The sequence below is a fragment of the Lynx canadensis genome, chromosome C2 (assembly GCF_007474595.2).
Source record: "Lynx canadensis isolate LIC74 chromosome C2, mLynCan4.pri.v2, whole genome shotgun sequence".
NCBI classification, from domain to species: domain Eukaryota; kingdom Metazoa; phylum Chordata; class Mammalia; order Carnivora; family Felidae; genus Lynx; species Lynx canadensis.
This window is the reverse complement of record NC_044311.2, coordinates 104,115,466-104,128,579: the sequence shown is the minus strand read 5'-3', so window position 1 is coordinate 104,128,579 and position 13,114 is coordinate 104,115,466. Positions and strand designations below refer to the sequence as shown.

At 44.6% G+C, this 13,114-nt stretch overlaps 1 long non-coding RNA gene across 1 annotated transcript; it reads right to left on the bottom strand.

Annotated features, from left to right (window-relative positions):
- Window positions 1-11,348: 11,348 nt before the first annotated feature.
- On the bottom strand, window positions 11,349-12,745 carry LOC115524165. Its single transcript, XR_003971963.1, has 2 exons — window positions 12,447-12,745; window positions 11,349-11,721 (listed from the first exon to the last, which is right to left on the bottom strand). It is a non-coding gene; the product is annotated as an uncharacterized LOC115524165 (long non-coding RNA).
- Window positions 12,746-13,114: the final 369 nt, after the last annotated feature.

Below are 13,114 nucleotides of genomic sequence, written 5' to 3'. Positions count from 1 at the left end.
ATCCAGTTTATCATCCAAGCAAAACTTTAAAGTTTCAACAATTACCCATGAAAACTTTGAGACAGACAAAATTAACCATCATTTTAAGTCACCTTTTTGCTGACAAATTGCAACAGAAATAACACGAGTTTCCTTGACCTTCAGCAAATCTAGGTAGAACAAGTTTTATATTTAATGCTGATAACTCTAAAGTCATGTCTATCTTAATTAAACCAGACTTAAATTAGTTTAAATACCAATATGTTCCATCTGTGTCCATTTAAAAGTCAATTTGTGCTCCATTGTCAGTTTTACCTGGGACACCAGTAGGGAAATCTGAACCTGGGCCACCAGGGCGGTCCACGTGGTGTGCTCTTCCCTCCCAGAGTGAGGGTGGGAGGAGGAGCCAGTGGTGCCTGAGGCACTGAGGCTGGTACAGGAATCAGTTTGTAGGCCCCACCCAAGGTGGTGCTGAAACAGGAGGAAGAAGGAGAAGGCTGATGAGGTAAGGTGCCACCAAGAAGCCTGGAGGCAGATGAAAGTCCAGAGGGCAGAGAAAGAGGTCTCCTGGTCCTAAAGCCTGTCATCTCAGAACAGATGAGAAGATGCAGATTTTCTCTTTCTTTTCTTTTTTTTTTCTTCCCACCAAAAAGTGGAAATGGGTGATCCATGTTGGGCCAGAGAGGACAGGGAAATTCCTTAAAACAAAAGGAGTTTCTGCAGCTGTTTGGGAATATTCTTTAAAGTCCCCATCCCAAGGCAGACTAACCAGAGATGGTTGGCTCTAATTATCATCTGCATCTTGTGGGAGGCTGCCAAATGTCTTCTCTCCCATCCCCACCGTGGGCATCAGGAGGAGGGTGAGCCCAGAAGATGTCGAAGTAAGTCCTGCTCTCCACTCTGCAAGAGGCCTTTGCAAATGAAAGGTCCAAAAAATGGGGACCTGGGAGGTGATCCAGGCCAGAGTGTTAAAAATAGAAGCAAACAGAGGGCCATCTTCCACTGTAGTTGGGACCTGTGAGGAGGACCCCTTGGTAGGTCCTGAGTAGGTCACTCAGATCACTCCTGGGAGGATATCTGAGGGATCAGTTTGAGCTTCTCTACTCATTTCCCAAAGGGAGAGGCTGGCCAAGACAGAAAAAGAAAATTCCACCAGATACCCAAATGGGATCAGGTTCTGCCAATGGCCTTCAGGCATCCAGAGTAGAATTGGTCAGGCCCTAGAAGTTGCTATTTCTCCTCCTGAGTTCAGTGCATCCGGGGGTTTTTCCTGAAAGGAGATTGGGACTCCACCACACCAATGTTCCCAACTATGATGGGGGATCAGCTGGGAGGAGATCCAAGGAGCCTGTCACCCGAGACTTGAGAATGGCAGTTGCGCTATTCGCTCTTAACTGGCTGACGGGTGCCCATTGTTTGGCTTGAGAGCTTTATTTAGGATAGAAAGAAAAGATGGGGTGCCGGCTGCTCTTTACTTATGGCTAGAAGATGTTGATATCCTGGACAAGCCCCCAAAGAAATGTTGCAGGGCTCTTTATCACAATACCAGGGATTCGTTGTCTGGCCACTTTGAAGGATGAAGAAGTGGACACAAAATGAGCAGTAGGCAAATGTTTATTAGAATATAAGATTAGAAAGTAAGAATGGTAGAAAAGCTCTCTTTGCAGAGAGGGGACATTCAAAAGTGAATGCCTACCAATAATCGGCAACGGTCCTGGTTTTATAAAGTTGTGGTTGCCCTCCCCCCTCCCCCCGCCTTTCCTTTCCCCTTGTTTCTTCTCAGGTTTTACCTTTATTGGCATGATAACTCTAGGTGCTGCGTTGTCCATTCTTGATTGGCTTGTTTCCATTGTATGAGGGGTGGTCTAGGGCCACACCAGTTCCTTGTGGGTCATAGGTTTTATGGTCTACGTATTTATAGTCAGGTCTTTTTGTCAAATTCCTGAAGCAAACCTGAGGGGGAGTCACTTGAGGGGGTTGGCTGTGGTCAGATACTCCCAGCATTGTTTCAAAATATTTCTTTCTCCACCCAGGGGCCTCAGGTCCTAATCCTTTCCCTTTCTTCCCATTTTATCCTATTTGTTTCCTATCATAATGTCTCAGTCACCTCGGGCTGTTATAACAAAATACCAGAGACTGGGTGGCTTAAACAACAAATATTTATTTCTCACAGTTCTGGAGGCTAGGAAGTCCAAGATCAAAGATCTGGCAGATTCGGTATCTGGTGAAAGCGCTCTTCCTGGTTTGCCTTTCCCTTTTTATAAGGGAGTTAATCTCATCATGAGGGCCCCGCCCTCATTACCTATTCTAACCCTAGTCACCTCCCAAAGGCCCTACCTCCAAATACCATCATATTGGGTAGGGCTTTGGTATATGAATTTAAGGGGGGGGGGCACATTCAGTCAATAGCTGCTGAATTGACTGCTTTAACACTGACTTGGAACTTCAGACACAGAAGCCTCAGAAGTTAGGATTTTCTGCAGATCTCACTCATGCTCAGCAAATATGCTCCCCTGTGGATTGTGTGGCCTTAGCCAGGGATGCTGGGGAAACTGTGTCTGTCTAGGTACCTAGTACTTTGTAGGTTTTGTACATAGTAGGTGCAGAGTAGATGCATATCACTATGAATACAGTGATACACAGTAGTGCGTAGTAGGTGCATATCAATAGGGACTGAGAGTGTGACTGGAAAAAGGACCCCCGGAATCCACATCCAGGGTCGTATTTTTGCCCCGTCAGTGCCGATGCAATGGGTTGCTCTTTCTTTAGGATGTTTATATACACTCCAAGTCCCATGATATTACTAATCTTGCTTCTCTGTATCTTGGCAGAGTGGTCTCAGCTCCATTTCTGAGCTCAGATGAGTGTTTACCCCTTTCCTGGTGCTCTCCCTCCTGAGAACTGGGTAGCACTGGGCAGCCCTACATAGAAAACTAGGAGACCTTCTGGCCTGTCCTTGTCCACATGTGGCCAGGTGCTCTGCTGAGGACTCCAGGCCCCTGCTCTTCATGGTCAGGCCTGCTTGGGGTGGCTGGAGTGGCTCCCCCACAGGCAGCAGGCCTGCGGCGGGCAGACACCAGCTGGCTCCTCTCCCCACACTGCCCCATCTGCTGGATGAAGGTGACCTTGGGGGGGGGGGGAGATGCTGGGCAATTTACAGCCTGAGGGCTAAGTGTGTGTGCTGGGAGATGAGAGAAGGAGGTTGTGGGGGAAGGGCACCTTGCTTCCCCTGGAGAAAGGAGCAAGAAAACCTCCTTTCCCCACACCCCTTCTAGATCAGCCGGTGCTAGAATTCCACCCTTTCAGCAAGTTACTTACCTGTCTGAGCCCGAGTTTCCTCATCTGTCTGAAAGACAGGGAAGATCATAATGGAAATTCATGTTATTAGTACTTCAAGCAAAGAAGCTAAATTAGTTTGCCAAATTCCCACCTGCCTTAAGATGAGACTTAAGTCTGTGGCAGGTGATGAAGCAAACAAGGGCTAAGGACAACCAGAATCCTGCCAAGATCAGGTGCCAAGGCAATCCTGCCGTGACCTTGAATAACTCCAGAAGAGGAAGGGCTGGACAGAAGTTGCAGGCTGTCTGCAGATTTTCATCCTCCCAGTTTTCCAGGGAGAGGACAAGAATAAAATGCCTTTAAGAGCCAGGCCAGGTAATGCAAATGAGTGGAGTATGCCGGGGATTGCACAGAAAACACTAGCCACGTGCTGCACTTCTACAAAGATGTGTTCTCGACTTGCTGATAAAGCAAATGGTCCTCTGGGTATGTTTTATTTTCTCACTTTTTGTGGATTCATGAGCTCAGAGAAATTATTTCTCTACCACAAGCAAAATACTAAAATACAGGCCCAAGTAACAGCTGTGGAAAGAGCTATAAAGACCTGGGGAATGCGTGCCCCCCCAACCCCCCAGAAGAGCAGAAGCTGGTAACCTCGGCTAATCCATGGGGGGTGAGCATGTGGGCTCAGGGTGGCCAGATCTTCTCCTTTTTTTATTTAACAGAACCTGGAAATCCAGACTTTTTAAAATCTGGAATCTGCTGTTGTTTGCTGGGATTTCTTTTTCTTCTTTTCTTTCAATGGCACAAATGTTGTTTACAACTTTGTACACACCGAATAAAACCCACCTGCCTGTGGTCCATTTGCATCCCACCTTCTACATAGTCTGCTGAATGTTGAAGTGTTCTTGACAAATTACTCCAAATTTGGCATTCCTGGGAGGGTTTGCAGCTGGGAGGGCCATGTCTTTGACCTTGAGTTGGGCCTTGTATCCTCAGGACATTCCAGGGGGCTGGTGCAGGCTGGACAGAGGGGCAATCTCCTTTTGTCAGCAGAATTTCTTTCCTGGTGTCTTTATGTCACCCTAAGGTAGTCACTGGGGCACCAGCTCCTTTTGTAGGCCACCTCCTGACCTCTCCTTGGGTAGATATTAAAGAAGAAACACTTCCGATTGTCCTGATCAACTTCACAGCAGAGACGACAGGCCAGCAGCGTTGGGGGGAGCCCTGGTGGCCTCTAGGCCCAGCCCCTCATTTTAAGCATATAGAAGCTGAGATGCAGGAAGCCCAGCCACCTTGCTGGAGCCCCCAGCTCCTCAGTGACAGCTAAGAAGTGAGCTCCTAGGCTTCCTGCCTCATTGTCCAACAACCATGCCATTGCCACCCCCACCATGGACACTTAGCCCCTTTAGGCCTTCTGTAGAGGTTACCTGGACATTGGAACAGACTAAATGGCCAAACTTCAGAACTGAGGCTGGGAAAACTTGGGAAGGCCAGAAGAAGAACAGGGGTCTCTGCATGTGGGCAGAATTCACCCAAGATCCATCCAGAAGAAAGGTGTGTTGATTATTTTGTTACCAGGATCTGGGGTCACCCATGCCCTGGAACTTACTGGACCATGATGCCAGGCAAAGCCAGCAGGAGGGCAGGCCTGGAAGAGGCATTTCCCTGGGTCTGCACAGGTTTTCCCAGAGCTGCTCCCATGGGCGGGTCAGGGAAGCAAGCTAAGGCTCTCCCTCCACCCTCCTCTCAGAGGGCTTTACACCTGCACACTTTTCAGTCTGGTGGAGGGTTTGCGTCTTCTGATGGAAGGTTTCTTGGAGGGAAGTGTGGCCAAAAAAACTGTTCATCCTATGATTCCTAACCTGTGATCTGCTATTTGATCTTAAATCACTCACTTTTAAAAATGAAGAGCTTTAGTGGCACTGGGGGTAGCTTTGTCGGTTAAGCATCTGACTTCAGCTCAGGTCATCATCTAATACGAGTTCAAGCCCCGCATCAGGCTTTGCCCTGACAGCATGGAGCCTGTTTGGTATTCTCTCTCTCCCTCTCTCTCTCTCTGCCACACCCCCCACCCCAACCTCTCTCTCTCTCAAAATAAATAAACTTTAAAAAAATATCAAGAGCTTCAACTATACCCACCAACAATCTTTGTGAAAAAGGTATAAATTATTAAGAAATTGGAAAATGTATTCATTTAGATTTTATTTCTTTTACTGCTTATGATTGACAGGGGTGAGTAACATTAATTCAACCCTGGTTATAGTTCCCTGAATACCTTTGTATACCTTATTTCATGGAGTATTCAAAGCATGTCTCGAAGGTGGGATTCTTATTTTTTTACTTTTATTCCTTTCCTATGTACCCTTTGGGGGAATCAAGGCTCAGAGACAGCAAAAAGCTTATTAAATTATCCACCCCAGCTTAGAAGGTCTGTCTGTCTCATTCTGGCTGCATCCTCAGGCTCTGACATGGTGCTTACGTGAAGCAGGTGCTCAGTAAGTAGTTGCTGATATGTAATTCCCCGGGTGGAAGTGCAAGTGGGTGATGAGACTTTCATGAACGATGAACAAAGACCTCATGGGATGAAGAAGGAAAGAAAGAAGTTTGCATAATTAAACAAAATTTTAATGCTTATTTATTTTTGAAGGAGAGAGAGTGTGTGAGGAGGGGAGGGGCAGAGAGAGAGGGAGACACAGAATCTGAAGCAGGGTCAAGGCTCTCAGCTGTCAGCACAGAGCCCAATGTGGGGCTCGAACTCACAAACCGGGAGATCATGACCTAAGCTGAAGTTGGACACCCAACGGACTGAGCGACCCAGATGCCCCAAGAAGTTTGCATAATTAATCTTGAAATAAGAAATGACTTTATATGTCACAACTTCTTTCTTCCAAGGATTTTGAGGTGTTTGACAGGTACCTCACTTGTCTGTCCACCCATCCTGGCAACATTTCTGGCCAGTGAGGAGACACAAGGCCGACATACAGTGATCTCCTGCCTCTGCTCCTGCACTGCTGGAATCTTCAGGCATCTTGAAGGAGAGGCCCTTCACTGCCCCATCACCTAGGAGTGGCCATCACTGATTTCAGCAAGGAAGATTAACTCAAATGTCACCTTGGCCTCTTAGTAGGTGTAGAGAAAACAACTTAACATTGATCGTGGTAGGGTATTTAGAGAAAGCATGTGGGCACAATTCCCAAAATCTGCCTTCCACTCAAAATATGACCTTTAATGGATACTGTGATTCCTAGAACATTGCAGGAGATAGAGTTGAAAAGAAGCAAAACCTCAAGTAAATGCAAAACATTTCTGTAAAGCTTTTATTATCAGAAAGCAACATACTTCTAATTTTAGCTATAGCTGTAGATATAAGCTTTGCTTATATTAATTCGTCCGATATGGTATCTTTTCATCAAAATCACAGAGAAAAAATAGGGGAAGTGACTTTACAGTCACAATATTCCGGGGATATTTCTATGTCCAAACTGGAGATACAGAAATCTGTAAATTGCACATCGTGGGAAGTTCACATGAGACTCCTAAATTCACCATTGCCATGACCTGTCTTAAAAGTTGGTATGAGACACAGAAGTCTCAATTAAATGCAGATGACAAGGTGTCCTGAGTTGATTTTTCTCACTTAACATTAGACTTTCTTAATTTAAGCAGCTCAGTAAGAAAGAAGACATAATAGAGTGTCTTGCTTTTAATTAAACATATAGATATATATTTTTTAATTTACTAGTTTCACTGAGATATTGCTTAATTTCCATTAATGCTGTGGATTTTTTTCCCTTTCCATAGAACACCATTCTTATTAATCTTGCTTGGATACAATTAGTTGTGCTGTGTTTATCTTCCTGGTTCCGCAGTTAATTTCAGCATAGAACCAATTTATTTATATTTTTCACTGCTCAGAACATCCTTCCCACCGAAAATTCATTGATAGTGGCACAATTCACGTTGTACTTTTATTTTGGGTAGAACAAAGCGAGAGATTGGTTTGGAGGAAGAAACGAGAGGGAGGTGTCTATAAAATGCTCTTCATCCGGTAGCATGGAATAGCAATGTTCCTAATGGAGGATACTAGCGCCCACTTCTTGGTGTAATTATGGTGCTGTGATCGGCCCTCTGCATCACTTTCTGTTCCCTCGGAAACAGATGACAGACTAAGAAAAGACGCCAGTATAGTTATTGCATTTCTAAACACCCAACAAACATAAACAGCGAAGCATCTTTTAACAGACTGTGACATACTGATTCACCACACATCTCTTGCCAAGTTAGGAGTCAGGAACTAAAACATTGACATAGGACAGCTCAGATTCGCTCTCTATGGAGAGTGTATAATACTGTAAGCATTCAAGGCTTAATAGAAAACCAGGTCTTCAGATGTATCTGGGGCCTTTAACCAAGCACTGTCTCAAGCAAGTTTCCGCACTCTGCTCAAAGGACAGGCCGTGCAGCCTCACTTGGCGTCTGATTCCCCCTTGAACTGGGCATCATCCATGGCCATATGAGTAGGCGGAGAAGAAGCAAATAGAAGCTACTTCCAATTCACAGCATGTCTCCAGCTGCCTTTTTTGCTTTCTACAGCCACCCAGGATGGAGCGAAGACTCTCATCATTTTAGAGAATGGGCTGATTACAGTATAACCTAAGCCTTATCAAAATCCCCCGACTGCAATCCTTGCATTTGTCAAATAATATTTACCAGGACTCAATATTTTCAACATTCATCTTCTCTCCTATATACTTGGATTTAGTTTCTGCTGGTTATTAGCCTAAAGGCAGCTCTAAGTTCTTAATCTAAGTCTTCTATCTAGAGTGATTGGAGGGCCTGCTCTTAACACATTTCGAGAAGTCTTGAGAATCAGCCACTGACACGAATGCATAAATGGATGAGCTGAGTAAAAGTGGCAGGAGTAGGGTTCCAAAGACCCTCCCTGTGCTACAGGGATGGGATCCTCCTCTTCCATCTTTGCATTCCAGGACGGGGAATTCCTCCTTGGCCAGTGTTTAATAAGAAGAGGAAAAAGAAATAGTTTACAGTTCCTGGGGACTCCCGGTGGGTCGGGTGCTGTGCTGAGTACTTCCCATACGTGATCTCTTTCAATCTTCACATTTCATTTTTATCTTGCAGATGAAGACACATAGGCACTGACAAGTGAGTTCCCTTGCACGGGGCCACACAGCTGGTGAAGTGCAGGGTGCTCTGACTCTGCACATTGCCTCTCCTCTAAGTGCCTGTTCTACCAGGTGCTTGGATGGCACGGTGTGTAGAAGCAGAGGAAACCTCGCTACTCCACAGAAGAAACTATGAACAGGAAACCAGAAACCTCTGTGGCTCTCTTTCAAGAGTAAGAATAAATGTGCTGAACTATCCTTCAAGGCACTAATGACTGGGCTGCTGAACACTGTCATGGCTATTATTGTTTTCCAGGCTGACACTTGGCCCGTTCTCTCTCTTCTTTACTTTCAGGCTAATAATTAGATTTAAATCCCTGATAGGATTCTAACTTTGGTCACCCTGGGGGGTTCCAGATTTCTTTACTATTGCTTGCAAAGATTTTATTTAAAAAAAAAAAAAAGCCCCTTGAAACTAAGTACGTTACACTCAGCAACAGCTTTTTAAAAAATCTATTATCTTGTTGGGTCTTTTGAAGAACACATGCTGCTCTCTCTCTCTCTCTCTCTCCTCTCACCTTGAGATGTCAACCCCTATTTTTATCTCCCAATACAAAGAATAAAAATACTCAGGAGGACCAGAGAAGGCAGACTCCTAAGACACTGTTTTCATCCATCCCTGTGTTACTGCCAGGTTCATTTGGACAGCATCCAGGCACTTGGAATCTGTTGACTCAGGAATTTTTTTTTTCTTTTTTTAAAAATAAATTTGTTTTCTACATATAGTAGGACTTATTGTGGTGGTTTTGCCTCTCAGGGGAAAAATAAGGAACTGTTCTTTATATGAATGAATGAATCTCTTGGCCTCTGTGCCCAGTTACTTTGAGCAAGGGATCTAGAGGCATAGTTTTGCATGGAGCTGTTTACCCACCACCGGATACCCGTGCCGATTTGTGGCAGCACCCAAGTGCTCGTGATCATGAAAGCAGCTTTTCTCTACGTAGGTACCTGACCCAAACAAGTATGTTAAGTACTTTGAGGAACTAGATGGAGTCCTATAAATGAGTAGCTGGCTCGGGAGGGGATCACCAGTCTCATTAACACATGTTAAAGCAACTGAGTGGCCTCCCAGGGGATCCAGTCACTCAGGAAAAATCTGTTCCGAGACCTACTCATCGCTATATGATGGCTCCTTCAGAGGATCCCGGATGCTTTTGAGGAGGGAGCTTGTTGGTTTCTCTACTGAGTCTACTCAGTTCATACAGCAAAGAAGAAGGATCCCAGCCAGAAGGCACAAGGATGAGGTTTGGTAATTCTTCCAGTCAAGCCCTTCAGCCGGATGTTTCCCAGGAGACTGTATTTAATACTTTGCCAGAAACATAAAAATAATACAAGAGCATTTAATTTTACTAACTGGGATGCTTTTAAAAAAGCTTAACTTAGGGGCAGCTGGGTGGCTCAGTCAGTTAAGTGTCTGAGTTCAGCTGAGGTCAGGACCTCACGGTTTGTGAGTTCGAGCCCCGTTTCAGGCTCTGTGCTGACAGCTCAGAGCCTGGAGCTTGCTTCAGATTCTGTCTCCCTCTCTCTCTGCCCCTCTCCTCCACTTGTGCTCTTTCTCTCTCTCAAAAATAAATAAACTTAAAAAAAGACTTTAAAAAAATTGTTGTATAATTTTGTTCACAATTTAGGCAATGAATGAATGCCTCATATCAGGCTAAAGCAATGAGCTTAAAGCATAAAGAAAAATTCCATTAATTTTCTGACAACTTCCTCTGAAAGTGAAAACAACTGATACTTGTTGATGTGTTCAAATATATCCCTCCATAGGTCCCACGGTAATATTTTCTGTTCCGATTTAGTAACAGTTGTTACCAGAACAATCCCTGTTGATAGCTAGGTATGTAGCTAAAGATAGGAGGAGATGTGGGCTCTATTGAATCCAGGATAATCAAATTAAAAAAAGATCCAAGATATATATACCCAACCAATTCAATTGTGAGAATTGAACACTTGATAACAGTGCAATAAAAACGTTTTTTTCAATTAACCAAATATAGGCATCCTCTAGCTTGCTAAAATGGGGTTTATGAACATCACATTCTAAAAATGTCTGGTTGAGTTGGGGATGGAAATTGCCAAAAGAGTGAGAAGCATTCCTGGGGGGTGGGGTGAGAGGCCTGCCACCACCCAGCTCTCACCCAAGGTGGTGGGGAAACTAGTCCTACAACTGGCAGGCAATGAGGCAAGAGCAAAGATTCCAGTACTTTCCAGTTGCCCTCAGCACGAGAGCTATCTCCCCACACAATCTGTTATGTATACTGAAATTGCTAAAGTACTCTATACTTAAAAAGTAAGTAAGTAGAGTGCTCCCACGGAAGATATACTCCATATCTTAAGCAAACAACACTTACATTTTGCCAACAATCCATGTGTTTAGACTGTCTATCAGCTTATATATCATGTCAGTTTAACCTTGAGAAATTTTGCAGGCAATTCAAAGAAAATTAGGAAGTGAAACGACAGTTGTCTTTTCTGGAAGGCAGGGCTGTGATCAAATAAGATTATGTGAAGAGGAGGGTCCCGAGCCTTGTGCCATGCCGCCAGTGTGACAGCATCTATAAGGGAACTGCAATTTTGCAAACGTGCACAACTCGCAGGCTACCTGGCATCGAGACTGACATGGAATTGCGGTTTTTAGACTTCTAAATCATTTCTCTCCGAATTGGACTCCTCCCCAAGCATACTGCTTAGGAAGCATTTCTCGTTGTCGCTCTTGGGAAAAGATACCTGGCCCTCCGCGGGTGGCGGGCTATTCTCAGAGCTGAAGCGCTCCTGCATTCCAGTCAAACAGCTGACTAAAGGGATGGGTGTTCGCTAGAGTTCTAATTTCTAGGTCCACCATCACTTCTGTGCAGTCTGTACTGCTATCTTCAACATGAAACCATCAGTCCAATTATCCAGAACTCAGGGTTAAATACTTTATTTCCCCGATTCGAGCATGAAGCTTCTACATGCAAAATAAACACTGGGTGCAGAGTTCCGGCACGGCCTCATACTTACTAACACCAAGGCTGTCGAGTGTGCTCGAATCTCTGAGCTTCTGGGGAAATCATGTCCTACATAGATGGTGTTACCATAATCCAGTATTTTCTAAAGCTGTCAAACTTGAAGCCTTCAGCTGGAAAGGCGCCGTGCAAAAATGAAATCGAGTTGCATCTGGAAGGCTGCACCTCCGTGGGAGTCCTAATCAGGTTGAGTGCAGTTCCGTGCTATCCAGAGCAGCCTTCAGTGCGGGAGGTAGGCCATTTAAATGTTTTGTGAACTCCATTAGTTACTCCTGCTGAGAGTGAAAAAGTCCTCATAAATGCATAAAAAATTAAATTGCCTATAAGGTAAGAAATGAGATGGTACCTTGCTGCCAAATATTATTTTCCATTCAAATAGTCTACAATCACACATACAATGCAGAATCATAGAGCACATACCTGTAAGGCATGTGGCGCTGACTAGGAATGCTGTGCTGGAAAAGCTAGGGACATCTCATCACCTGGTAACAATCCCCTGACTTGACTTCAAGTTTCCTTCCCCTCTGTCCCCACCCCCATCCCAGATGGCACTCCCAGTCTCCATTCCAGGCTCAACATGGGGGTCAGGCCAGCCCAGGGGGAGTGTCAGAGACACCTGGCCTAGATGAGTGAGAGAAGGAGGCCCAGACCCTGTCAGAACGGCCAAGGTGCAAGCTGGGGTGCATGGGACTTCTGAGAGAGATGCACTCTTTTTTTCTTCCCTCTATGTTCCCAGACCTTGGCAGAAGGTGTCTGGGACTGCAATTGCTGTTTCGCCATACACGTGCAACCTGTGAAGGTAGGCAAGAGCTAGCTGGAGAGCTGGCGAGACGCTGGGTCCTTAAGACACCGTTCTGAGGCCCACTATCCAGCTATGCATCTGAATTTTCAGTAACATTAGCCAATAAACCCCATTTTTCTTAGATACAAGTTTTCTTTCACTTGTAATCAAAACAGTCCTGACAAACAATTGAAATGGAGAACCGTTTTAACTTACATGTATCTTGGAAGAGGTTTTGCTCATTCTGCTGGTGAGGAGGGGCACAGAAACGTGGGGTGGGGTTGTCAAGTTCTCTGTTAGTTAGCAGTATAGATGGGACCATAACCCAGGGTTCTTACTTTCTCATGGGATGTTCACACTAGACCATGGGAAAAATTCAACACAAGGAACTTGCTTAAAACTTTTAGTTAAACCTTTGCTCCAATTAAAAGATTACTTATTGGTGGAGTGCCTGAGTGGCTCAGTCAGTTAAGCGTCCGACTTTGGCACAGGTCATGATCTCACGGTTTGTGGGTTCGAGCCCCACATCTGGTTCTGTGCTGACAGCTCAGAGCCAGGAGCCTGCTTCGGATTCCGTGTCCCCCTCTCTCTCTTCCCCTTCCCCGCTTGCATTCTCTCTCTCAAAAATAAACATTAAAAATATGTTAAAAGATTACTTATTGGTTATTTTCTTTAAAAAAGAACTTCTAAATTAGTATCTTAACTGATCCTTTGCATCGTTACCTCGAATACGGACAACTTGAAAATACAATAAATTTCTTAGAAAGGTGCTTGTGGCCTGCTTTAACAACAATAGAAATAGCCCAACAAAATAGCTTAAAATGTTTTATTAAGTATATATAATATTACAGGGTAATATTTACAAAGTTATGTTTTTAAATAAA